Raw genomic sequence first — 27,132 nt, forward strand, 5'->3', positions numbered from 1 at the left:
TTTGCCTGTCTGGAAAAGACTTAATTTCTCCATCTATTGTGAAACACAGTTTTGCAGAATACAAAATTTTGGACTGGCAGTTGTTCTGTTTGAGAAGATTGAAGATGGGCCCCAGTCCCTTCTGGCTTATACGATTTCCACTGAGAAGTCTCCATTTAGTCTGATGGGTTTTCTTTTGTAGGTTATTTGATGCTTTCCTCTTGCTGCTTAAAGAACTTTCTCCTTCATTTTGACTTTAGCCAGGTTGATTAGTATGTGTCTTGGAGATGATCTATTTGCTATGAATCTTCCTGGTGCTTGATGTCTATCTTGTATCTGTATATCTGAAATTCTGGTGATACTCAGGAAATTTTCCTCAATAATTTCCTCAAATAGGTTTTCCATGCTTTTAACTTTTTCTTCTTCTCCCTCAGGGATACCTATAATTTGAATGTTAGTCCCATATCTCTCAGTGATTTCTCAAACTTTTTCCTACTCTTCTCTGCCTCTTTGAATAACTAGGCTATCTCGAGAACTGTGTCTTCAAGATCTGAGATTCTTTCTTCTTCTTGGTGTAACATGTTGTTAAAGCTTTCTACTGCATTTTGAAATTCCCTAAGTAGCTCTTTCATTTATTTAATTTCTATTATTTCCCCTCTTATGTTAGCTATCTCTCTAGTAACCTTGTCATTATTTTCATTAATTTCTTGAAATATTTTTTGGGTTAATTTTGTTGGTTTTCAACATTCTTTTCAATTCCATTAATCTTTTTTTTTTTTTTATTTCAGCTTATTATGGGGGTACAAAAGTTCAGGTTACATACGTTGCCTATGTACCGCCCATCCCCCCGAGTCAGAGCTCCAAGTGTGCCCATTCCCCAGAAAGTGCCCATCGCACTCATCATGTAGTTATACTCCCATCCCCTCCCCCCACCCCCCATCTCCCCGGGTAAGCACCTTCAAGCATGACCATTCCCCAGACAGTGTGCAACACACTCATCATGTAGGCATACACCCATCCCCTCCCCCCACCACCCACCTCAGTCTGATATCCAATTGTTATCATTCCCAAATGTGCATTTAGGTGATGATCAGGGAAACCAATTTGCTGGTGAGTACATGTGATGCTTGTTTTTCCATTCTTGGGATACTTCACTTAATAGAATGGGTTCCAACTCTCTCCAGGAGAACAAAAGAGATGTCATATCACTGTTATTTCTTATAGCTGAGTAATACTCCATGATATACATATACCACAATTTACTAATCCGTTCATGAATTGATGGGCATTTGGGTTGTTTCCACATCTTTGCAATTGTGAATTGTGCTGCTATAAACATTCGGGTACAGGTGTCTTTGTCATGCTATCTATATTCTGAATTCCATTTCTGTCATTTTGGCAATTTCCTTGTAGGTGGAGTCCACTGCTGTAGCTCCATTGTGTTCCCTTGGGGATGTCAAATTATTATTATTTTTTTTTCATGTTGCCAGTATTCCTTTGTTGGTTTATTCTCATCTGGCTCCTCTTCTCTTGCCTCTGGGTTGATAGGATTGCAGGGCACCTGGTTTTGTTTGCTGGGGGCTCTCTCAATTCAAGTCCAGGAGTGATGGGTGCTCAGGGATGGAGTTGCTAGTAGGTTCTGACAGCCCAGTGGTAGTGGTGGGGACTCAGTTATGTGGTTTTGGAGACCAATCACAACTCTGGAATCTCAGAGGTGAAATCACATGCCTAGGAGTGACCCAGGCGCTACATGTACAGAGCCTTGGACTTGGACACATTGAGAGTTTCAGAGCTGGCTCTGGGCATTTTGGGACAGAGCTACCCATATGGGGGTCTGTTCCGCCAGTGCTGATGGATTGCTGATGCCCAGTCAAACAGGCAGGGTTTGTCTCAGTGACCCAGGGTCTGCATATGAGGTCCAGAACTGCTTGGCTGAGGTTCTCCCTCCACTCCTAGGACCTACTGAAACAGTCTCTCCAGGCTTCTCAAGTGGTGCCTGTGGCATCTAAGGCTCCTCCTCTGTTTGGCTCCCATACTGCAGAGGAGTCATGCTCAGCACTCAGTCACAGGGCATGATATCTGTTCCCTCTTTGGCCCAGCAAGGGTGATGTAACAGTTACTGCTGGATAGCTGGGCCCCAAGTGGATCTGGCTCTGTGCACCAGAGCAATCAGGACATTGTCAGTTCCAGAAGTCTGGGACTGGCAGGTACCAGATCTCTGCTGTACCTACTCTCCAGCGGAATGTCTCTGCACAGAGTCTGAGAAGCATTCCAATCAGTCCAGAGGACTGCAGTGGAAGATGGAGACCCCTCACAGATTAGGCTGCCTGTAACTTTTGTTTCTCTCCTAAAACAACGATGCCCCCTTGGGTTGCCTGTGTCCCACTGTCTTCATCTCTTCCCAGTAGTGTGAATTGTATTGGTCCCAGATTAATCTCCAGGAGAGTGAGTGATACTTGTGAGTAAGAATCATCCACACCCTGTTAGTAGATCCTCTGATATGCTATAGAGCTGTTCTCCCTGTCAGTTTTTGATGCTTGCTGGAGAAAACTAGCTGCTGAGATGTTCTTTTGTGCCTGTGATATGCTCAAATGGAGTGCTTGAATGCCACAGGCTTTGGGAGAGGCCCTATAGTTCTCAGAGGATTGCTTCAACCCCTACCACAGCAGAAGTGAATGGTGGAGTGAGGCTGGGAGTGGTTAGGTTTTGCAAACCTGGAAGGCTTTGCAGAGCCTTGGCACGACTCAGAGGTTGTTTTCCTGGCATCTAGGGGAAGCTTCTGGGAGAAGAGTCAAGGCAGGTTCTCCATACCAAGAGAGCTGGTCATTGGGGAGGGGCCACAAATCCTTAACAGCCCAGGTGTCATGCTTAGGTGCTGTGCTGCCCCAGGCTGAGATCTTCCCCACTGGAGGATCCACTCTAGCCTAATAGTACTTCTTTGAGCCTTATCAGGGCACCATGATTATTTCCCCAGTCTCCAGGGAAATCCACTAGGAGGAGAGTTAAGGCAGGTTCTCCATACCAAGAGGGCTGGTCATGTGAGAGTGACCGCAAATCCCCTCTGGTCTGGGTGCCTGATTGTGCCATGTTTGGTTGCTATGGCACTGCAGGCTGGGATTTTCCCTGCAGTAGGACCCGCCCTAGTCCAACAGCATAGAATTCCTGTGAGGGGGATTGGTGCTCTCCCTGATTGCCATGTCTCACACCCCCACAGTTTTCTCCCATCAATTCTGCCCACGTGGAGTCTCTTGCCTCCTGAGTCCAGCTCCCAATTTTGCTCCCTGTGTCCCCCAGCACCCTGCTTCAATCCGGGGGTCACAGGATCTGGCCTGCATATTTGACTTGCTGGCAGGTGTCTACACAAAATGCTGGTGGGCAGGGAATTCCCAGGTCGGGCACCCTGGGCCCACAGCAGGTCTTCAGGTGGGAAGGTGTGGGCCCCACTTTGTGTGGGACCCTCAGACTGGAGTATGCACCAGCTGGGGCTGGCGGCTGCTCACCAACTTCTTGGCTCAGACTGCTCTCCCAGTTGCAGTTGATGGGGGAGGGATGGGGAAAGATAAACATCTGAATGGAAGAAAGCCAGCTCTCCAACCTCTTTGGTCACTCTTCCTTGAAGAGGAGCCCCATATGGAATGTCCAAGCTCTGGAATCACACAAGTTATCCCCACAATTCTGTGGTTGTCACAGTGCTTGGGCTCCTGAGGGTGGAAGAGCTTCCAAGTAACTTGGTAGCCGGCTAATCACCCAAAGAGTGTGTGTGGGAGGGGGGCGGGGGGCATTCTCCGTCATCCTTTCAGTGGGTTCCAAGCCTCTCTGGGTTTTATTCTCACCAATATCTTTTTTCCTTTATTTTCTTCCTTCTCTGCTTTGTAATTTTTCTCTGTGAGGTCCTCAGCAGGCTCCAGCACTTCTCTCTATGATCTACATCTGACCTACATCCTCTCTCCCCTCTCTTTTATCTGAAGCCCTTCTTTCCCTCTGGGACAGTCCAAAAAGCAATGTCTCTAGTCCACCATCTTGTTCCTCCCCATCTGTATCTCCTTTGTTTTTAATGTGTGGGTTTAGTTTACCATTGTGGGTCACTTTCTTTCAGCTTGATGAAAGAGTCCATTATTATCTCTTGTAAGGTAAGTCTACCAGCAATGTATACTCTTGTGTTTTTTGTTGTTTTTTTAAATATGGATGCTTATATTTCACCTTCACTTTTCAAAGTTAATTTTGCTGGATTTAAGGTTGCTGGTGAACAGGTTTTGTTTTCTTTCATCATTTTGAATATCAGCACACTGTCTTCTGGTCTCAGTTGTTTCTGATAAGAAGTTAGCTGCTAATCTAATTGGGGTTCCCTTCTACCTGACAAATTACTAAATTTGCTCTTGCAAGATTTTCTCTTTCTTTTTGGTTCTCACCATTGTATCTGTGATACGTCTATATGCGTGTCTCTTTGTGTTTATCCTTGTTGGAGTTTGTTGAGCTTCTTATATGTAAATTAGTATTTTTCATAATATTTGTGAAGTTTTAAGCCATTAGTTTAAAAAAAAATTGTGTGTGCTCCTTTCTTTTTCTCTTCTCCTCGTGTCACTGCCATTCCATGTTTATTTTAGTGCTTAATAGTGTCCCACATTTCTCTGTGACTACACTGCATTGTCTTAATTTTTTTCCTCTATGTTGTTCAGATTACATGCTCTCTATTGATCAGTCTATAAGTTTGCTTATTCTTCTGTCAGTTCAGATCTACTGTTGATCTCTACTGAAGTTTTAATTCCAGTTACTGTACTTTTCAATTTCAGAATAACCATATTTTTTTTACAATTTTGATCACTTTATTGATATTCTCTATAGGATAAGACATGTCTTCTTAACTTTCATTACTTTTTAAAGCATTGTTTCCTTTAGTTTTTTAAACATATTTATAATTACCAATTTTGTGTTTTTGTTAAATTTGACACCTGGATGTTTTCATAGGCATTTTCTGGTGCCTTGTTTTGTTTTCCTCTGTATAGGTCACACTTTTCTATTTTTGTGCATATCTTATATTTTTTTCCAAAAGCTGTGAAATATGTGTGTGTATATATATATATATATATATGTTTTTAGAAACTCTGCACACTAATTTCTCTCCTCACTCTCAGGGGCCTTTTCTGCTTTGGTTGCTGATTCAACTTTTAAGACAAAATCTAGCATTCTGGGGACAATCACGTAATACAGTGAATTTTCTTCATTTGAAAGAAACCATAGTCATGTTTTATAACATTATAAACATTTATACAGGAAACAAGTACCAATATAATATAATATTATATACTGATTAGAAATTTAAATACAAAATTAAATACTAAAATATAATAGAAGATGTGAGGACTAAAATAATTTTGAATAATGTCATAAATGTTAAACATACAATTATTTTATATATAATGCATTATTGTTATCCATATTGAGCAGGTAATAATTATTGTTAAATTTGTGAATTTCCTAATAACAACTATTTCTACATGTGTGTATTTTTGGATTTTTTTGATCTAGGAAATGACACAGCTGAATTTTTAAGGATTTAATAATATTTTAACTATGTATGAAAAACCAATGATTTGCAATATATTATTTTTGAAAAAAGTAGATTCTAAAGTATTCTATATTTCTGTGCATTTTTTTCCACTTGGAGTGAATAATATAGCAAATATCATTTAACACCACTGGTTTTAAAAATATCCAAAAGCTAGACAACTACTACTTATCTTCAATTAAATGTGGAAGTGTTTTTGAAAACTTTACCCCACACAAATTTGAAGCCATTGCCAAATATTTAGTGAGAAATTGAAATTGATGACATCATGCCACTAATCTTTCAATTAGAAGCTCTATGCAGTGGTTTTACAGACACTATTGGTTCTATTAATAGTGACATACATTCTACATTGTGAGCCAAAAGTATACGTTTGAAAATATCTAGTTTTAACATTATTCACTCAGTATAAATTTAGTGTAGTGTTTCAAATAAAATTAATATTGTAAGCAAAACTATGCAAAAACCAAAAACCTACATACATAATTCTCTTGAATAGAAGAAAGTAATTTAAAAGTTATTTGAAGAAAACATAGTTTATGATGTTTATGCTAATACATAATTGATGCTAAAAATATTTCAGAGTCTTTTGACATCAACACAACTTCTCCATTGTAGAAAATTCTCAGAAATGAAGAAAGATTGTAAATCTCACAAAAGGCCTATGTTCCAAAATTGAATATCAAATTCAATTTATTTTTTATGTTACATATAATGATATTACCTTTTTCTTTTATTTTTTTCTCTCTTTTTTTATTTCAGTATATTATGGGGTACAAAAGTTTAGGTTATGTATATTGCCCTCGCCCCCCCTCCACCCCCCATCAGAGCTTCAAACGCGTCCATCCCCTAGATGGTGCACATCTCCCCCACCACATCTGCCTGACACCCGATTAATGTTATTCCTAAATGTGCTCTCACCACGGAGTACTACTCAGCTATAAGAAATAATGGTGATCTAGCACCTCTTGTATTTTCCTGGATAGAGCTGGAACCCATTCTACTAAGTGAAGTATCCCAAGAATGGAAAAATAAGCACCACATGTACTCACGATATTACCTTTAAATAAAAAGTTTATGATGTTACAAGTATATTGTGGCCTTTTCAGTGTTCTAGATGACATATTTAGCTTTAAGAATTTTGACAACCAATTCTCTGCAACTACGTAAAAATTCATAATTAAAATTGATTGATAAACACAGTAAAAGTTGGATATTGTTTAACCATTGATGTATGAGTAAATGAAAACTTTAAATTGTTTCCTAAATCCCAGTGTGAGTTTCACTGATGTATCACAACATATTTGCAGGAATGATTTACAAGGTACATTTCCAAACATCTATCACTCTGTGTGTATTTAACTTTGTCAATGTTAGTAAATAGTAGAGAAAATAGTCTCTCAAAATTTATATTTACTAAAAATTACTTGAAGTCTATAATATCACAAGAAACATAGTCATTAAAATAAGATATTAAAAGAAGAAATAATAATAATAAATTAATTTAAATATGTTGCTTGAAGGAGTATCTTTTCTAATATGCTACTAGCAGCCTTGTTTTTCTCTCTCTGTGACTTTGCAGTCTTGAAAGCTTAGTTTGTTAGGTGAATACACTCAAGGTGTGATTTTTCTGCTTAACTTTCTGCAGACAAGAAAATGAAGTTCCCATCTGGAGACAGTGTGGCACAGGGGAAAGAACCTAGGCTCTGTAGTCATATGTGAAAAAGTTTTAAGCCTAGTGCAATTGCTAATTCTTGGCCCCTAGTGAAGTCATTCCACCTCCATGATAGAGTAGGCTATATGGGAACATTAAATAAGAAATTATACCCAAAGCATTTACCACACAATACTGAGTAAAAGTAACTGCTTTTTTTAAAACAACCATTTATGACACACTTAAAAGTGACTTTTAGGCATCATGCAGCTTAAGCCTGTGCTCAGAAAGAAACCTATTGAGAAATTAACCTTTTGCAAAACTAGATCTACCTGAGAAATTCGGGAACCCACATAGAGTTCAAAAATAGCATTGTAAAATAAGAGATGTTAAGGAGCTAAGGTCTCTGCAGCCCCAAATGTAGTCCCAGTAGCACCGTCAGCACCTGGGAACCCATTAGTAATGCAGAATATTAGGTCCTACCTCAGCCATAATGAATCAGAATCTGTACTGTACCAAGAGCCCCAGGATATTCACATATTAAAGTCTGAGAGGCACAAAAATAGAGAAACAGTTGTACTCTGACATCAGGTAATCACCAAACTTGGAGAAATGCTGTGGGCTTCCATATTGTGGGGTCCACTTTGTCTCTAACTGCTGTGGAAGAGCATCAGTACTGCCATTGGTTACTCTGTGCTGCTTCTCTGTGGTTAGAAAGGGCACAGTTGGAAAATCAAACTATAGAAACACCAATTCTGCTTAAAGCCATGGCAAGTCTCCATTTAGCTCCCAAAGCCAAATAATAGCCTTGATGTATAGGCATTTCCTGGTGGTCATGGTTAAACAGACTCATGAAATTAAGAGTTCAAAATGTACATGTAAATAATTCTGGGATCCACAATACCATAGTTCACTATAATCACATCTATCCCATTTTCAGAAATTATTACCCTGTTGTACCCTACTACACATTAGATCACAGTTAGCCTGGTACCTCAACAATATAAATGACATTCTTTTTAAAATAAGAACAGTGAGATTTGATAAAACAAGGCAAAACAATAACTAAAAATGGACAAAAAACCAAAGTAACCATTTAATACTGAAAATCCAGTTGTACAGACATAGGCAATGAGTTATTTGTTTATATTGGGGATAAATTATCTTAAACCAGAAACACTCCTGAAACTTTAGAATTATGAGTTGTGGAAGACTGGTGTATCCACTGTTTGATATTGTGCATAAGAGTTTAAAGAACAATAGTGACTCATACCAGAAACCATTTATTCAGTTCTCACCTCAACCTGGCCAGCCAGCCATTGGTAATACACAGCCCTTACTTCAGGGTGAGTTAATTACTTTGTTCCCTGGTTGAGTTTATTGGAAGGAAGAAGAATATTTTGTCAAGTGTGGTTGTCATTATTACTGTTTACCAATTCTCCGTCTTCTATGTGCATGGTGAGATTGTACTTCCAGGTCCTCCTGTGGTTAGCTGGACACATGCAACTATTTCTGGAGAATTTAATTTCTAAGAGAAAGACCCTCTGATCTCTTTTCATTATGGCAAGGTATGTGGTAACATTTGAGGTGTGGGCTGCTTCATTAGAATGGCTCCCTGAGTAAGTACAATGAAGAGAACTGTAGCCAACTTGTAATGGAAAGACAACAAGAACAAGAAATAATTATTTAAAAATTTATATTAAGCCACTAGAATTTTGAATTGTTTGTTATTGTATGATATGCTAGCCTATGCAGACTGATAAATCAAGGAAATTAGTCCTTACTAGAAGATCTTGATAGTGGGATGGCAATGTATGATTTTTAGTAGGAAATTAGTCCATGTGACCAGTCCTGCTAATAATAAATAAAGAGAGTCTCCTACCAAGCTCCAAGTAAGGGATCCAAACCTGGAAGTCCACAAATTCACCTACTCTCTTACAGATGGAGAATAATTCCAATTCCAGCAGAATAATAGAAAAGAGGGTTACATATAAAAGGGTCAAATTTGCTTTTGATTGCACTGTAACTTAATTTTTAGATTAGAAAAGTTACAAACATATAACTAAAAGAAAAATGTTAGCTAACCAACACATCTCAATTTTATACCATATGTATCAGTCAGAACTCTCTAAAGAAACAGAACCTGTAGGGAAGGATATAGATATAGATACAGATAGATATAATTTGTAATTGTGAGACCTGGCAAGCCGGAAATCCACGGGGCAGTCCAGTAAGCTGACAACTCTGTCAAGAATTGATATTATATTGAGGGTAATTTATTTGGAATAATTAGGAAAAAATTAAATTTCAATTCTAGAAAAAAAATCATGATGAAGGTGATTTTTTTTTTTTTTTGGTAACCTAATGCAAGAGCTTCTGACAGATGATGCTTTCCAAAACATAAATCTGATCATATCATCCCCTTGTTATTAAACCTTCCATGAACTGCCATTACCTAACATTTACAGTTGAAAATCCATAGCCTCAAGTGTAATTCCATCCAAGATCTGGCTCCAACTTTTATGTGATCAATTCTTTCTGCCCTTTCTGTTCTAGTTACAGCAAGCACTTGCTATTTCCTAATCATACTATACTTTTGGGGAGACTCCATAATTTAACCTTGCTTCTCTCTCCCCTATAATTCCTGTTCCCCTTTTCTCCCCTGAGCAAACTTTTTGTTCTTCAAGGTACATCTTCTCAGTGCAGCATATCCCACCTCCCCAGGCAGCCAATCACATGTATATCTATTTTCCCAAAACACACTGTAGGCACTTCTATGAGAATATAATCAATTTATAATCTTATTTTTTCCTTTATTCCTCTCTGACCAAAAGATGAAATTCTTTGTGTGAAGGTCTATGATATTCCTAGTCTTTAGCAAGTGACTGGTACACAGCTGTTGGTCTAGAGATGTTTGCAGGAAAAAAATTTGCTCCCTCTCTCCATAAAGCGTGGGTGGCAATCTGATAAATATAGAATTGTGTGATGCATTGTCTTCTATAGTGACGAGAACTATAAGCTTCTTTCAAAAGTGTTATTTTACAATTATTAGATTCTTTTCTCTATGCTATTTTGTGGCACTCCCATCTTTTTATTGTTATTCTAATATCTCCTTGAATTTGGACTCTTGATGTTTTTAGCTAAAACAACTTACGAATGAATATCATGCAACCATGGCATATAAGCAGAAATTGTTTTGTTTTAACCTGTGAAGTTTTCACTTTTCTATACTTTAGGATTTGAGAGCAATTATTCACACAGATGAAAAGAAAAAATATATAAAGAATAAAATCAAAAATGGTGAATCTAAATATTTTCTCTGATTCTCAGTGGCATTTATTGATCCACTTTTCCACTCCTGAGGGTATATATCATTTACTCATGGAGAAAAAATATCCATATAAATGTATACATATGTATATAAATTATTTTCAGAGTTGATTTAAAAAGTAGAGATTGACATATATTTACAAAGTAATAATTTGTTTCTAAGCTAAAGTTTTTAAACTAGTAGAATCTGAATGACATCCAAAACTCTGATTTGTAAGCTAGAAGGACACTTATTACTATCTTGAATCTTGTAAACATTTTATGAGTATGTTACTGCATAACATTAGTTAAGATTATTAAAGAGTGCACAAGTCAGAAATGTGAGTTATTTTATTTGCAGTATAATTTTTGGCCCATAGTAAAAATTCAATAAATATCTGATGAAAGTTTTAATTAGACATAGTCTTCTATATGTATAAGGAGATATGAGATTGAAAAATCACTGGTAGTTAGGCTACATTCATATGTTTTATTGCATGGCACACCTGACCTGAAAGTATTGGCATCAACAGAGATTAAGCCTATTTCAAATCAAAAGAGAGAAAGATTGAGTGGTTAGCCTAACTTTCAAGGGAGATAATCTCAGAAATGATAGCAGTATTTATACTAAATCTTAAAAAAATGGGCCATTTGGAAACCGGTAAATATATTGGTTATGTAGAACAAAGTTCTTCTTTATGATAGTCATTCTAGATGTTCACAAAGATTTCATTTCTCCTCCTTGTAGGCCCATGGTTGGTTTGTAATTTTCCATCCCTTTTAAACATAGGCATAGTGTAGTGATCAAGTTTAGTCGGTGAAGCATGAGCTTGGGTATAGAATCTTTATGATCTGATGTATGTGTAACTACATTTCCTTTTCTCTTTGTAGAATCAAGGAGGTGGAGCCTTCTGCAGCCTGTGTTGCTGTGGGAGAATAATGTAGAAGAGAACCCCCTACATCACACCCTCAGTCAACCCAAAATAGAATGTAATCCAGAAATAGACCTTTGTTTTTTAGCCACTGAGGTTTATAGGCTCTTTTATACTTCTGCATAACCTAGCCCATACTGACTGCTTGTGATCTGATAACATAATAATATATTTCCTGATCGGATTGCCAGCCTCCTGAGAGAGTACCACAGAAAAAAATAGAAAAACAATTATCAAATAATAAAGAATATTGGTGAAATCCATTGAAACCTGCTATAAAAAAGCAATAAAACACTGGTTTAAAATAAGTTTTCAAGGGATATGGCTCTAAAATGAACCTTACATAAGTCTTAAGGTCTTCCCAGGCAATTTAAAGAAGATTAATGTTATTGGAAATCAGGTATTGTGATTATTAATTTCTCCAGAGAGCAAGGCTGAGCAAATTATGGATTGTCCATGAACTTTTGTTTATAGCAAAATAGAATGACTTCTATTCTATTTCAACCTCAATTCTCTGATATGGCCATCTGAGAGCTTCCAAGAGCTGTCAATTCAGAAAATAAAGCAGCTATTGAAACCAAGCCTTTAAGAAATGAAGGAAAGGATTTCCCAATTTTTGATCAGCTACTCTGTGTGAGGCATCATGTTTTATATACATTATCTCATGTAAGTACCACAGTAAATCTGTGAGGTGAATATTGTTGCCTTCATTTAACAGATGAGGAAACAGACTTTTCCCCATAAAGGTTAGTATGGCTAGTGACACTGATTTATGAGTTTCATATCAGTTTGATATGAAATCAAAATTGTCACTGAGACCTCACATACAAACTTTTTAAAATCTCAGTTCCTAATCAACATAATTGACAAAAAGCTATGCTTTTTCAAGTACTTACTCTCACCAGGCACACCACCCCACAACTGAAAGAATTCATATCCAAGCTGATCTTTCAGATTGAAGTAACTAATTTTTTGTACCTAAATTTGTGTTAATGAGATGGAAGCAGAAGTGGTGTGTGGTAATTTTTAAAATCTTCTTTAAACTTAAGAAAATAGGTTTTATCTTTCCTTAATCTTGCAGTGCTAAAGTTGAATATGATGGCTGTAGCTCTGGCAGCCATCTTGGGCCCCCAAAATATGGAGTATATCCTGTTATATTAGTCAGGGTTTTCCAGAGAAAGGGAACCAATAGGCTCATGCAATTATGGAGGCAGAAAGGTTCCACAGTCTGCTATGCGAAAACTGCAGAATAAGGAAAGCTGGTAGTGTAATTCCACTCTAAATCCAAAGGTCTGAGACCCAGGGGAGTGGATGGTGTAAATCCCAGTCCAAAGGGAGGAGAAGACTGATGTTTCCTCTCAAGCAGGCTGGCAGGAAGGAGATGAATTGCTGTTTTTCTGTTCCCTTTGTTCTATTCAGGCCTTCAATGGATTGGATGATGTTTACCCATATTGCAGACAGAAATCTACTTTACAAAGTCCATGAATTCAAATGCTTATTTTATCAGGAAACACCTTACAGATACATCTAGAAATAGAGTTTAGTTTTGGAACCCCATTGACCCATCAACTTAAACGCATAAAATTAACTATCATGCCTACTGATGGCAAAATTTTGTGTTAGAAAGTCCCTGGGTCCTGGTGAATTTTGTGAAGTCACTATATTGTCATTGTATTTATTTTATGTGACAGATATTCCCATAACTTTGGATTTATTTTATGTGAGATAAATTTCTTCCTTTTTAAAAATTAGTAGAATTTTAAATTTCTTTTATTTAAAGATAAACCCAATTTTAGGTTTACATTGTGCTAAGGAGTTTGGTTTTTAATCTTATCAGTATTATTTCAGAAGATTGATTCAGAAGTATGAATTTGATAAATTTGAACTAGGAGACAATGGGAGCAAAGAAATCAATTCTAGGATAATCACAGAAAACCAGTTATTATGGCAAGAATATGGTGGTAGCACTTGAGTACTGGTTGTGGTGATTAAGGGGTCTCAGTCTCTCAGGTGTGAAGTGGGTAAGAAATCAAAAAACCAAAGGGACTCCGTCAGTATCAGGAGAGGTTTATTGGCTACCACCTATTCTCCTTGAGTCCTAGAATGCTCTCAACACATACATTAGAGAACATCTCAAAAATTTCTAGGTAAGTAGTGGAGTGAACTGAAAAAAATAAATGCTTTATTTTAAGTAATCTTAGGTCTACCAATGCTAACTATGTGACAAGCAATTAGCCTTAATGGGTTTCATTTCTGAATACAAACTTGGGATTATTATGCTAACCCTTGTAGAGGCTTTATCATGAGGATCAAATGAAATAATCTCTGCCAAATATTACTTATCACAAGGACACATCATAAGCACTCAATAAATATTAGTTTTAAAAACAAAACACTTGCCACATACTATTATACTTAACAGTGAATTAATATGAAATCTGAAAAAAATAATGAAAGTTTATAGTTTGTGCTATTTTCCACTTTTACCAAGAAAGACATTTTTGGAGTAAAGGCTCTTAGGTGCACCACGGTTCCATCTCTATTTAGGAACAGGGCAGATGATTTTTGACAATATTAATTACAATGATTTGAATGAATGAGCATCACCAAGGGGAAGCTGAGGTGAAGGGATTCTGGATGAACCAGTAGTGCTTCAGTAGTATTGTCACACTCAGGAGCTCTCAATTAATAAGGAGATAAAAAGACAAAATCTTAGAATTGAGGTCTTGCTTTCCTGTTCTGCATTAGAACATGCCTGAAACTGTCCCTACATATTTCTAGAAAATTTTCAGTTTGATGTCTACTGATTTTTAGCTCAAAACAAGGATATAGGGCAAACTAACAAATTGACAAATAAAGACAAAATAAGTTTCCTCAAGAATATTCATTACAGAAACTGAACCAACAAAGTGCTAAGCATTTAGAGGAAGGAAATTTGACAGAAAAAATATTGTGGTATCTGTAGTAAAATTCCAGTAGCCCACTAATCAGTAGTCATCTTGCTGAGTTCAATTGCTGTAACAGTGAGGCAGTGTTCAAATGCTTTACAGGCTTCTTAGATGATTTGAGAATGGGCAAACTATATAAAAATCATTGTAATAACAGCTGTATAATGGAGGGGAACTAACAGTCTGATTTCTATACTGTTTCAAGAGAGCTGCAGACAACTATTAGATTTTATTATCTGACACAGCTTGCACCTGGATCCCACCAAGACCAATGCTGATGAATAGTGAGCATGCATAGACCCACTGCTCCATTAGTCATTTCTCTTTGATACCATATTTCAGATGTACCTGATTCCTTCCTATTCAGAGTTCTAGCACTCCTGCTGCTCCATTTTACTAGTATATTTAGTCTCTCTCTGGGATAATTCATACTATGCCAATCAACCTTTACCAATACTGGTTGAGTTTTGTATTTACTCATATGACATTTTCTGTTTCAGTTATCTTTTTTAATGTTGACATTTGTCTGATCGTATCAAATGTAGTCTTTATTAATGTGTTTATGTGTTCATTTTATTGGTTCATTTACAGTTCACCATAGCCTGAAAGGAGTTACTTTCTTCATAAATAGTATACATTTATATCCTTTCCACCAGCAAGACACAGGTCTTCCATTGTCATTGAAATCTATCCAAAACAGCAGGAAAGCATCTTCAACCCTTTATCTGTGTCTCCTTTGCATTTTCCCAATACCCCAAGGAAGCTTATCGCAGCTTTGCCCCCCTCTTTTCTCTGTGGCAATATACAAAAAGCAAACAAAAAATCCCACAAAAAACCACTGTGGTTTTATATTATTAGTACCTAATGGTAATTACTATTACCTGCTACAGTGATAGCTATAGTTCATCCAACATTTGCACCAGACATAAGTTCTATCTACTTTATATTGCTGTGTAGTTGGAGTTATTTAGCTTGTGACAGAAAACTAACCTTTAGGAACATATTTAACTAAGGAGGTGAAATACCTCTACAGAGAGAATTACAAAACACTGAGCAAGAAAATAGCAGAGGACCTAAACAGGTGGAAAACCACATCATGCTCATGAATCAGCAGAGTCAACATTGTTAAAATGTCTATACTACTCAAAGTGATCTACAGATTCTATGCAATCCTTATTAAAATACCAACAACATTTTTCACAGATCTAGAAAAAATAATTATACGCTTCATATGGAACCAGAAAAGACCCCATATAGCAAAAGAAATCTTGAGCGAAAAGAACAAATTGGGAGGCATCAATCACAAAAAACAATGGTGATCTAGCACCTCTTGTATTATCCTGGATAGAGCTGAAGCCCATTCTACTAAGTGAAGTATCACAAGAATGGAAAAACAAACAACACATGTACTCACCATCAAATTGGTATTAACTGATCAACACTTAAGAGCACATATAGTAATAACATTCATCAGGTGTCGGGCAGATGGGAGGGGGGAGGAGGGGATGGGTATGTTCACACCTAAGGAGTGCAGTGTGCACTCTCTGGGGGATGGACATGCTTGAAGCTCTGACTTGGGCAGGGCAAAGTCAATATATGTAACCTAAATATTTGTACCCCAATAATAAGCTGAAATAAAAAAATTAGGTTGAAATGGTAAAAAAAAAAAAAAAAAAGAAACAAAAGAAAACTAACCTTAATTGGATTAAGAGAAAAAAATTATTTATTGGCTCATGGACTTAAAAAGTCCAAACCTTGATCTTTCTTTAAACAAATCTTAATCCACATGCTCAGATGAAAGAAACAGCTCTATGTCTTTCTCCATTTTATGGATAAGTTTTCTATTCCACTACTTCGAATATGAGGGAAGCTAGACACATTTATTGGCAAGATGGTGAAAAGACAGTCATTGGAAACTTCATGTGTATATCACCTTGTAACTCCTTATAAATAGGAATCTCAAAAACATTGGCCATGCTTGGATTGTAGATATAGAAAAATACAGATATACCTTGGAAATATTGTGGGTTCAGTTCCCGAGCACCACAATAAAATTAATATGACAATAAAGTGAGTCACATAAAATTTTTAGTTTCCCAGTGAATATAAAAGTTATGTTTATACTATACTGTAGTCTATTAAGTGTGCCATACCTTGTGTATAAAAGAACAATGTTCATACTTTAATTAAAAATGTTTTATTGCTAAAAATGGTTATGATCATCTAAGCTTTGACCAAGTTGTAATCTTTTTGCTGGTGGAGGATCTTACTGAAAGCTCGGCACATGTCCTTGAGGCCACATCAGAAGAAGGAGAACAAGTGGTGTGAGAGGAAGGAAAAAGAAGTAGATACTTTGCCAGCAGAGAAGGAAAAATTGTAGACCTTCTAGTCTCAAAATCCAAATTTCCAGAACATAAGCAGAAATGCAGAGCATTTAAAGGGAGAGCCTCTGAGTTCTAGGCTACTGTGGTTAACTATTCTAATTCTCCCATCTCTGCCAAAGACAAAGCCCTACCTGGGCCCACCTGGGGGGCTGGTGACAGCCTCTTGTGGCAGAGTTATCTCTTGTAACAAAAGACTTAACCTGCCTCAGGGATGCAGAACAGGCCTTAGTTCCCAAAAAGAGTGAGGGAAGTTTTAAAGAGACAGAAAATATTTTTGCTGTATTTTCAGGCCATTCCATCTGTTACATTACCTTGATATTCATGGCTACTGATCAATCAGGGCTGTGGTTGCTGAAGGTTGGAGTGGCTGTGGCTACTTCTTAAAATAAGACAAAAATGAAGTTTGTCAAATCCATTAATTCTTCCTTTCATGAAAGATTTCTGTGTAGCATGTGATGCTATTCAATAGCATTTTACCACCTGTATAACTTCTTTTACAGTTGGAGTCAGACTTCTCAAATCCTGCCACTGCTTTATCAACTAAGTCTGTGTATCCCAATATTTTTGTCACTTCAACAATGTTCACAACATCTTCACCAGGACTAGATTTCATCTCAAGAAACCACTTTCCTCATCCACAAGACAGAACTCTTTAGCTAATCAATTGTTGTCATGAGATTGAAGTAATTCAGTCACATCTTCAGGCTCCACTACTAATTTTAATTCTCTTGCTATTTCCACCATATCTGTAGTTACTTCCTCCACTAAATTCTTGAACTCCCCAAAGCCATCCATTAGGATTGGAATCAATTTCTTCCCAACTCCTATTAATGTTGATATTTTTGTCAGCTTTGGGGGTCTGAAATGTCAGTTCTTGGCATGTTCATGGTCAAAGAATGACCAGACACACCAAAGTGAGGCAAGCATGAAAATGAGGTTTATTGAAGAGAGAAAGATAGAAATATAGAGCAAGAAAAAGATATAGGTTTACAGAGTGTGATACATATGCCATTGATGACAACCAGACCCATTGTTGCAGAAAAGGGAGAGCAAAAGGAAGGCCTGGTTATGATCTGCATCTTGCTTTATAGTGCCTGGATTGGGACCTTCCTGTGGCTCAGATGTCACCGTGGAACCACTTGGATTGGACAGTTGGGAGTTTCGTGACCTGAGTCTTACTCTGCATATGGGTTGTTCTAGGTCAATTTCCAGACCCTATTGTACTTATGCTATTAGGCCAGTAAGCTAGAGAGTCCTCTGCATTCTTTTGCAGTTGGCATGCTAAGTTATGATTGGCAGATTTGTAGGGTGTTCTCTCCTCCCCCAGGTATGGAAGTACCTCAGGGCAGGATCAGGACAGGATCAAGGTGGAGCAGGACTAAGACGGGGGCCTGGGGGCCACCCTTGTTCTTCCCAGGTAGGGCAATTTCACCAAGGCAAGGTACCCACTTTCGTCCCTAGGAGACCCAGAGTCTCTAGCTAACTACCTAACATTTTGACCTCCTTCCATGAATCATGGATGTTCTTAATGACATCTAGAATTGGAAATCCTTTCCAGAAGGTTTTCAATTTACTCTGCTCAGATTCATTAGAAGAAACAATATCTAAGGAAGCTATAGCCTTACAGAATGTATTTCTTGACTGATAAGATTTGAAGGTGGAAATTATCCCTTGATCCATGAGCTGAAGAATGAATGTTGTGTTAGGAGGCATAAAATCAACATTAGTCTCCTTATGCCTCTCCATCAGAGCTCTTCAATGACCACGTGCATTGTCAATAAACAGTGATATTTTGAAAGGAATCTTGTTCTCCTGAGCATTAGGTCTCCAACAGTGGGCCTAAAATATTCAGTAAGCCATACTGTAAATAGACGTGCTGCCATATAGGCTTTGTTGTTTCATTTATAAAGTACTGACAGCATAGATTTAACATAATTCTTCAGGTCCCTAGGATGTTCAGAATGGTAAATAACCATTAGATTCAACTCAAAGTCACCAGCTGCATTAGCCCGTAATAAGAGAGTTTGCCTGTCCTTTGACGTTTTGAAAGAAGGCATTGACTTCTCCTTTCTAGTTATGAATGTCCTAGATGTCATTTCTTCCACTAGAAAGCTCTTGCATCTACAACTGAAAATCTGTTGTTTGTTGTAGCCATTTCTGTCACTTATCTTAGCTAGATCTTCTGGGTAACTTGCTGTAGCTTCCACAACAGCAGTTGCTGCTTCACTTTGCACTTTTATGTTATGGAACTGACTTCTTTTCTTAAATCTCATGAACCCACCTCTGTGACCTTCAAACTTTTCTTTTGCTGCTTCCTCACCTCTCTCAGCCTTCAAAGAATGAAGAGAGTTAGGGCCTTGCTTTGGATTAGGCTTTGGCTTAAGACAATATTGTTGCTGGATTGATCTATCCAGACCACTAAAACTTTCTCTATATAAACAATAAGACAGGTTTGCTTTCTTATGATTCCTGTGTTCACTGGAGTAGCACTTTTCATTTCCTTCAAGAACTTTTCCTTTGCATTCACAACTTGGCTAACCATTTGGTGCAAGAGGAATACATAGCTTTTAGCCTATCTCAGTTTTGACATGCCTTCCTCACTAAACTTAATAATTTTTAGCTTTTGATAGAAGGTGAGAGATATACAACTCTTCCTTTCACTTAAACACATAGAGGCCATTGTGAGATTATGAATTGGCCTAATTTTGTTACTATTGTATTTTAGAGAATAGGGAAGCCCCAGAAGAGAGATAGGCATGGGAATAGCTGGTAGGTAAAGCACACATTTATCAATTAAATTTGTTATCTTACAGTGGTGCAATCCAGGGTGCCCCAAAATAACTAAAGCAGTAACATCAAAGATTGCTGATCACAGATCATCATAACAGATATAATAATAATGAAAAAGTTTGAAATTTTGGGAGAATTATCAAAATGTGCCACAGAGACATTGAGTGAGCACATGATGCTTGAAAAATTGAGATGATAGTTTTTCTCAAAGAGTACAACAAAACTTCAATTTATAAAAAACAATATCTGCAACTTCTGTGTAGTAACAATAATTAAAAATAAGTATATATGTATATATTAAAACTGCAATATCAGCAAAACACAATAAAACACAATGAAATGAAGTATGCTTTTATAGCTATAGATATCTGAACCAATCACTGTGGTCAAGGGCATCGATATTCTTATTGGCCAGGCCTGGATCATATACCCACAGGTGGACAGGGTACGTCTCAGCCTAATGTCATGAAATGTTCCCAAAGGAAAAAAAGTTCTGTTGTGAGAAAGGGAAAAGGAGATGTTGTGGGTGAGGGCAGGCACAAGCATTGATACCCATTACATCATTTAGTAATCTAATTTAATCTTATTGACAGCTCTGTGAAATGGATATTATTATTAATCTTATATATAAGAAATCTCATAGAATCTCATAGAAGTTGGTATCATTTTAGTGGTCACATGATAATAAGAGGTGTTGCTGGGATTTGACTTTTGATCTGTCTAATACTATAGATTCTGGGCTTTCAAATTTCCATGAGTAGTTATTTATCCTGTTAGACAAACACTAAAGTATGGTTAATTCAAACAGCCTCTACTCTCCTCAAAACTCTGCTATCTCTCCTTACATTCAACAGATTCAGTGGCCTGCTACTTCTCAGTGAAAAGTCAAAGCTATTCAGTAGTAATTACCCAATAGTCTGTCACCCTACCAAGAGATATTTACATTTGTATGCATCCTTTTTTTCTTTACTTTTATTTAAATGGAAGAGAAATTTCTTATCCAATCTGAGACTAATCTTGCACCAATGTTTTATATTCCACCCCCTTCTCAATTCTTGGAGTCTTTGCTCAATCATCTTCTATCTCCTATCTTCAACCTTACTACTGGCCCCCGCTCAGTAACATTTAAACTTAGATTTACAAAATCTCCCTTCACTCCATTTGGCCACTCCAGCTATGTTCCTCTTTATATGATCCTTATCAGCTAGAATGTTTCAGAGTTTTCTACACTTGCTGACTCTATTCCATCCCTCCCTCTGTATTCTTCAAATTATGGCAGTCTCTTCCACCTCCATTACCCTACCAAGGAAAGCCTGTGCTAAGGTAAACAATGAACTGCAACCTGATAAATCCACTAGATCACCTTTAGACTTTATTATACCTGATATTACTACAGCTTTTAAAACAGTTGACCATACCCTTTTTTGAAACTCCTGTATCTGGAGTTCCTCAGACATCTGTCCCAAATTATCTTTTCATTTTCACTTTACATATCCTCTCTAGGTTATCTCACATATGCCAATCCATTTCATTTACCATCTGTATGCTGATGACTCTCCTGAATTTAGATGCCCACCCTCTTAGATGTTCACGACTCTGTTAGCATTCCAGACCTCTGTATCCAACTGCTGGTTGCCTATCTCCAATTGGATTCTTCAAAAGCACTTCCACTTTATCATGTCCAATAGTAAAGTCTGAATTTTTCTCCCCTAAAGTGAGTACTTCCATAGATTTGCACATTTCAGTATATGACACCTATATTTAGACAGTTCCTAAAGCCAAAAACACAGATGTTTTAGTAGACTCTTTTTTCTCCCTCACCAATCACATTTTATTTATCACCAAGTGTTGTAAGTTCTAGAGGAAAAGTATATCTTAAATTTATTCACTTCCCTCATCTTTATTTCTATGTCTGTAGTCCAAGGTATTATCTTTTCTTACCTGATATTACAGCATACTTTCCTAACTGGTTCCCAGCTTGTGATGTTAGACCATACAGACCATTCTCCACATTGTAGTTGGACTGAGTACTCTTAGATCTGATCATGTCATTTCTCAGCATAAAATCCTTCCATCTCCCTTGCCCTACCATCATCCTGTGGTTCACAGTCTTACAATGGCCTTTGCAATCTCAGCACACTCTACCTCCCCTACCACTCTAGCATCATCTTTCACTATTATTCTGCTTTGTCTTCACATTCAGACATACTGAACTACTTATTGTTCTTTTCATGTGCTATATTTTGCTTCTAAAGAAACATTCCTGTGCCCTAAAAACATCTATTAGGTGTCTATATGATGTGTTCCCAGATTACCTTGTGTTCATGATATGGTATTACAGTTGCCTGTTATATCAGTCAGGGTTTATCAAGAAAACAGACATCACTGCAAGTAATCCAAGAAGAAAGATATTTAATGCAGTAAATTAGGTGTTCACAAATCAATTGGAAGAGCTGGAGAAAAGAAAGCCAAGGAGGCCACTACTAGATTTCAAGTTCATGTCTAGCTTTCAGAGATTGAGAAGTTCCTGCTTCCTCCAAATAACCTCTTCTATCTTTATTCCTGGGTCAGAAAATAGCAAGGAATTAGTAAATATACCCACAACTGCCATGCAGCATTGATGTAGATTACTTCTGAGGAAATGCCTAGAGGCTGTTGCAAAATCTCAAGTGTGTCAGGGCTCAAGTGTATGCCTGCTACTCCCAGAGAAAGGATAGCATGACATCTGCTTTTCTTCTGCCACACAAATGCCAAGTTGTGTTTGCACAGGCAGAACCTAAGCTTCATTTTGAGCCCTCTGACAAAGAAGTGTAAATAATATAGTTCCTAGCCTTCCATTCCCTGCAATTCAGGGTATAGTAGAGAGAAGAGGGTGGAAATTGTGACACGTTTCAATACTCAGTACAACTATTCTTGTGTCTGAAACCTGGTCTAAACTGAGCTCTCTGAGGGTAAGGACTGTGTGTTTCCCTATTTTTTCCCCCTCAGGACCATCCAAATGCCTGGCCAATGAGTATTCATACAATGGAAGAATAATGAGATCTTTACATCTTGCAAAGATATTAGAGACATTACTGTTTATAAAGTGAAAGTTAACTACAGTCCAGATTTAGTCATAAGAATATAAATCTCTCCAGTATTTTTGTTATATTAATATTTTAATACACTATAATTCATAGATACTGTGCTAAGACTCTTTGTCTGAATGACTTCATTTAATCCTTAAAAGAGTTCCAAAGTAGATTGTAAGTAGATTATCTCAATTTTATAGATGGGAAAGTTAAGGCTCAGAGGTTAGTTTATGAAAGGTCCCTTCGTTTCTAAAGGGATAAGCTGTGTTTGAACCCCAGGGATGTCTGTCTCCAAAGCCCATGCTCCATCCTCTAGTACACCATCTCCAGCTTGAAGAAGTGGAAGAATTTTCCCTGTTTGAATTTCATGGGACTATGGGATGCATTCATGACCTTTTGACTCTAAAGCTAGGGCTCCTTATCAGTGCTTCCTCTGCATCAGTTTAAATGGTTTCTCTATTGAATAACAAAGGGGATTTCCTAGATTTTTTTTTTCAAAAACAGCCAAGCACAACTGGCAACTGTCTTCTCAGCAGTACAAAGTGGTTCCAACCCTGTTTAAAGGGTTGCCAGAACACAATACATTATTATTAGAGTCATCATGTTGTACAACAAATCTCTTGAACTTATTCCTACTGTTTAACTGAAATTTTGTATCCTTTGACCAACATCTTCCCAATCTCCTCCCTACCACCTCCACCCTAGCCCCTGGTAACTGCATTCTAATCTCTGCTTCTATGAAATCAACTTTTTAAGATTCTACATTGGTGACATCATGCAAGATTTGTCTTTCTGCACACAATAAATATATACAATTTTATTTATCAATTAAAAAAATAAGATAAACTGTTTAAAAAGTGGTTGTCAGATAAAACGTGGTATGTTCAATTAAATTTATGTTAATTAGTTTAACTGAATATTTCTACAATGTATACATAGATAAAAACACCAAATTATGCCCCATAAATATATATAATTATTTGTCAATAAAAATAATCAAATACATATTTTTTGATCTTTTTTATTTCAGCTTATCATGGGGATACAAATGTTTAGGTTATGTATATTGCCCTTGACCCCCTTCCCCATCCCGAGTCAGAGCTTCAAGCCTGTCCATCCCCCAGACGGTAAGCATCGCATTCATTATGCATGTATATACCCATCCCCTCCTCCCCCCTCCCATCTGCCTGACATCAGATGAATGTTATTACTATATGTGCACTTAGGTGTTGATCAGTGAAACCAATTTGATGGTGAGTACATGTGGTGCTTATTTTTCCATTTGTGGGATACTTCACCTTAGTACAATGGGTTCCAGCTCTAACCAGGATAATACAAGAGGTGCTATATCATCATTGTTTCTTATAGCTGAGTAGTACTCCATGGTATACATATAACACATTTTATTAATCCACTCATGGATTGATGGGCACTTGGGTTGTTTCCACATCTTTGCAATTGTGAATTGTGCTGCTATAAACATTCGAGTGAAGATGTCTGTTTTATAGAATGTCTTTTGTTCTTTTGGGTAGATGCCCAGTACTGGGATTGCTGGATCAAATGGTAGATCTACTTGTATCTCTTTAAGGTATCTCCATATTGCTTTCCACAGAGGTTGTGTTAGTTTGCAGTCCCACCAGCAGTGTAAGAGTGTTCCTATCTCTCCGCATCCATGCCAACATTTATTGTTTTGGAACTTTTTAATAAAGGCAATTCTCACTGGAGATAAGTGATATCTCATTGTGGTTTTGATTTGCATTTCTCTGATGATTAGAGATGTGGAGCATTTTTTCATATGTTTTTTGGCCATTCTTCTGTCTTCTTTTGAAAAGTTTCTGTTCATGTCCTGTGCCCACTTTTTGATAGGGTTGTTTTATTTTTTTCTTGCTGATTTTCCTGAGTTCTAAATAGATTATAGTTATCAGCCCTTTGTCAGATGTGTAGCATACGAATATTTTCTCCCATTCTGTAGGTTGTCTGTTTGCTCTTGTGATAGTTTCTTTGGCTGTGCAGAAGCTTTTTAATTTGGTCAGGTCCCATTTATTTATTTTTCTTATTGCTGTGATTGCCTTTGGGGTCTTATATAATATTCTAATTTTTTTAAAAAAATCTATGACCCCAAAGGCAATAGATATTTTTTTTAAAAATTAGAATATCATATAAACAAATAATTTTAGCACAAATATGTCCCAAATATTGCATGGATCAACTTAAATTAAATTATTAATTGTTTACCTGAAATTCAAATTTAACTAGCTGCCCTGTGTTTTTATTTGCAATATTTAAGTACCCTACCTCATTAGAAGCCATATAAATGAATGTAACCCTTTCCATTTACTGAATATCAAGCTTGCAAAGCACTTTCAGTATCTTTAACTCATTTAATATATACAACAAACTTATAAGAAAAGAATTATTCCCTCTATAAATATAACTGAGGATAGTGGATTCCGAATAGTTAAGAAACTTGCCCATGATCACCTAGCTCATATGTGATAGTGCTGGGATTTAAATTTAGGTGTCTAGTCTTTGTCATTTTCTTTCTCCTTACTTAGTCTTAAAAACTCAGTTCAAGCATCACCTTCTTTGGGAAACCTATCCAGACTACTTCCTACCAAAAGGTGTTGCTCTCTCTTTTATGCTGCCATGGACATTATTATAGCATGGAACACATTGCACTGTGATTGTTTATGTGTTTTTCTACCTCCCAGAACTGAACTTCTTTGAGTAGCATGGTAGGTAGAATAATGCCCCCCAAAAGATGTCCACATCCTAATCATTGGACTGTGAATATGTTACCTTATTTTTGCAGATGTGATTAATGTTAAGGGCCTTTAAAGAGAGGATTTACTCTTGATTATTCAGATGGGCCCAACTATTCATATGGTTCCTTAAAATTAGAGATCCCTATCAGGTTGTGGACAGAAGAAGATATGATGGTAGCAGAAGGATTAGACAGATGCAACACTGTTGACTGTGAAGATGGAAAAAGGGGGCCATGGGCCAAGAAATACACGCTACCTTTAGAAGGTGCAAAAGGGAAGAAAACCAATTTTCCCCTGGAGACTCCAAAGAGAAACACAGCCCCATTGACACCTTGATTTTAGCCCAGTGGCTAAAAGTAACTTGACTTTAGCCCAATTCCAGACTTCTAGCTTTCATATCATTAAAATAACAAATTTGTATTGTTCTAAGCTACTAAATTTGTGGTTATTTGTTATAGAAGCAATAGGAAACTAAAGAAGTAGGGACCATGTCTTATTCACAGCTGTATTTCCTGTAGCTAGCAAAGCAACAAGTAAGCACAAAATGTAGGTGCTCAGAAATTGTTTTCTTGAACGAGGAAATAAAAATTATACCACGCTGTTTCATGATCAGAGTGTCGAAGGGTCACTCAACTAGTGTGTGGGGAAGAAAAATTATCTCTACCCATCTTTTTCCCTTAACTAGTGAGTACAAATTTTACCCTCTCTATTCCTTGGTCCAATGGGTCATTATCATAAATACAGAAAAAGGAGTCACAAAAGTTATGATGCCAGAGCAAGCCTTTACATCCTCCAAGATGTGGATGTGAGATCCTGAAGGGAGACCCTAGCCACAGTTGCTATAATAATAAAAATAGCTACAATATTTTGAATTAGTACTATAGTTGTCAAACTTTGGTGTGCATAAGAATGAACTGGGCCATTTGTTTACCATTGCATATTACTTGGTTTAACCTCTAGAGATTCTGATTCAGCAGGTTGGGGATGGAGCCCAGGTGATTCTGTGGATTATACTGTACAGGATACATATAAATGGAGAGAGTGGTAAGAATAATCAGTACCTCCCTCTTAATATTGCCTTTTCATTCCTGGGAGCTGCTCTGGAGAGTAATTATTACTCCCTTTTTTGGTCTTAAAAGCAAGTTAGACACCAAAACTCATTTCTGAGTAAGTGAGAGAGCAAAGGTGAGGGGAGTCACTCTTCCAATATTTTTTAAAATATATTTTCCATCTGGAAATATCTGGAGTTCAAGATAATCTATGAGAAAATACTTACTCACATTTCATAAATTCCCTATTAAATGAACTGGCATCAGAACCATGAAATGCAAGAAGAATTTCTCAGAGGTGTTCACTGTGGCATCTTCAACCCAGGAAAAAACAGGCTTAAGAAAGGAGAGCTTGAATATTTAACCAATCACTGGAAAGAAAAGGTAGCAATATGAAGAAATGTTTCCAGTTTCTAAGTGGTGACTTTTTTTTTTCTGATTATACATATATTACATGCTAAAACTGAAAAGAAAATTGAAAACCCAAAAAGATACAAAGAAGAAAATGACAATTTCTGACAGTTTCACTGTCTAAACATAAGCCAGGGCTAACATTTTTATTTATTACCTTCAGTGCTTTGACTATGCATGTATGTCTTAGCTATTTGAAATCATACTGTATATACAATTTTATATCACATTTTTAAAACTTAATATTATAGGATATACCAGCTACCACATGGCC

Source organism: Eulemur rufifrons, chromosome 30 (genome assembly GCF_041146395.1).
Source record: "Eulemur rufifrons isolate Redbay chromosome 30, OSU_ERuf_1, whole genome shotgun sequence".
Taxonomy (NCBI): domain Eukaryota; kingdom Metazoa; phylum Chordata; class Mammalia; order Primates; family Lemuridae; genus Eulemur; species Eulemur rufifrons.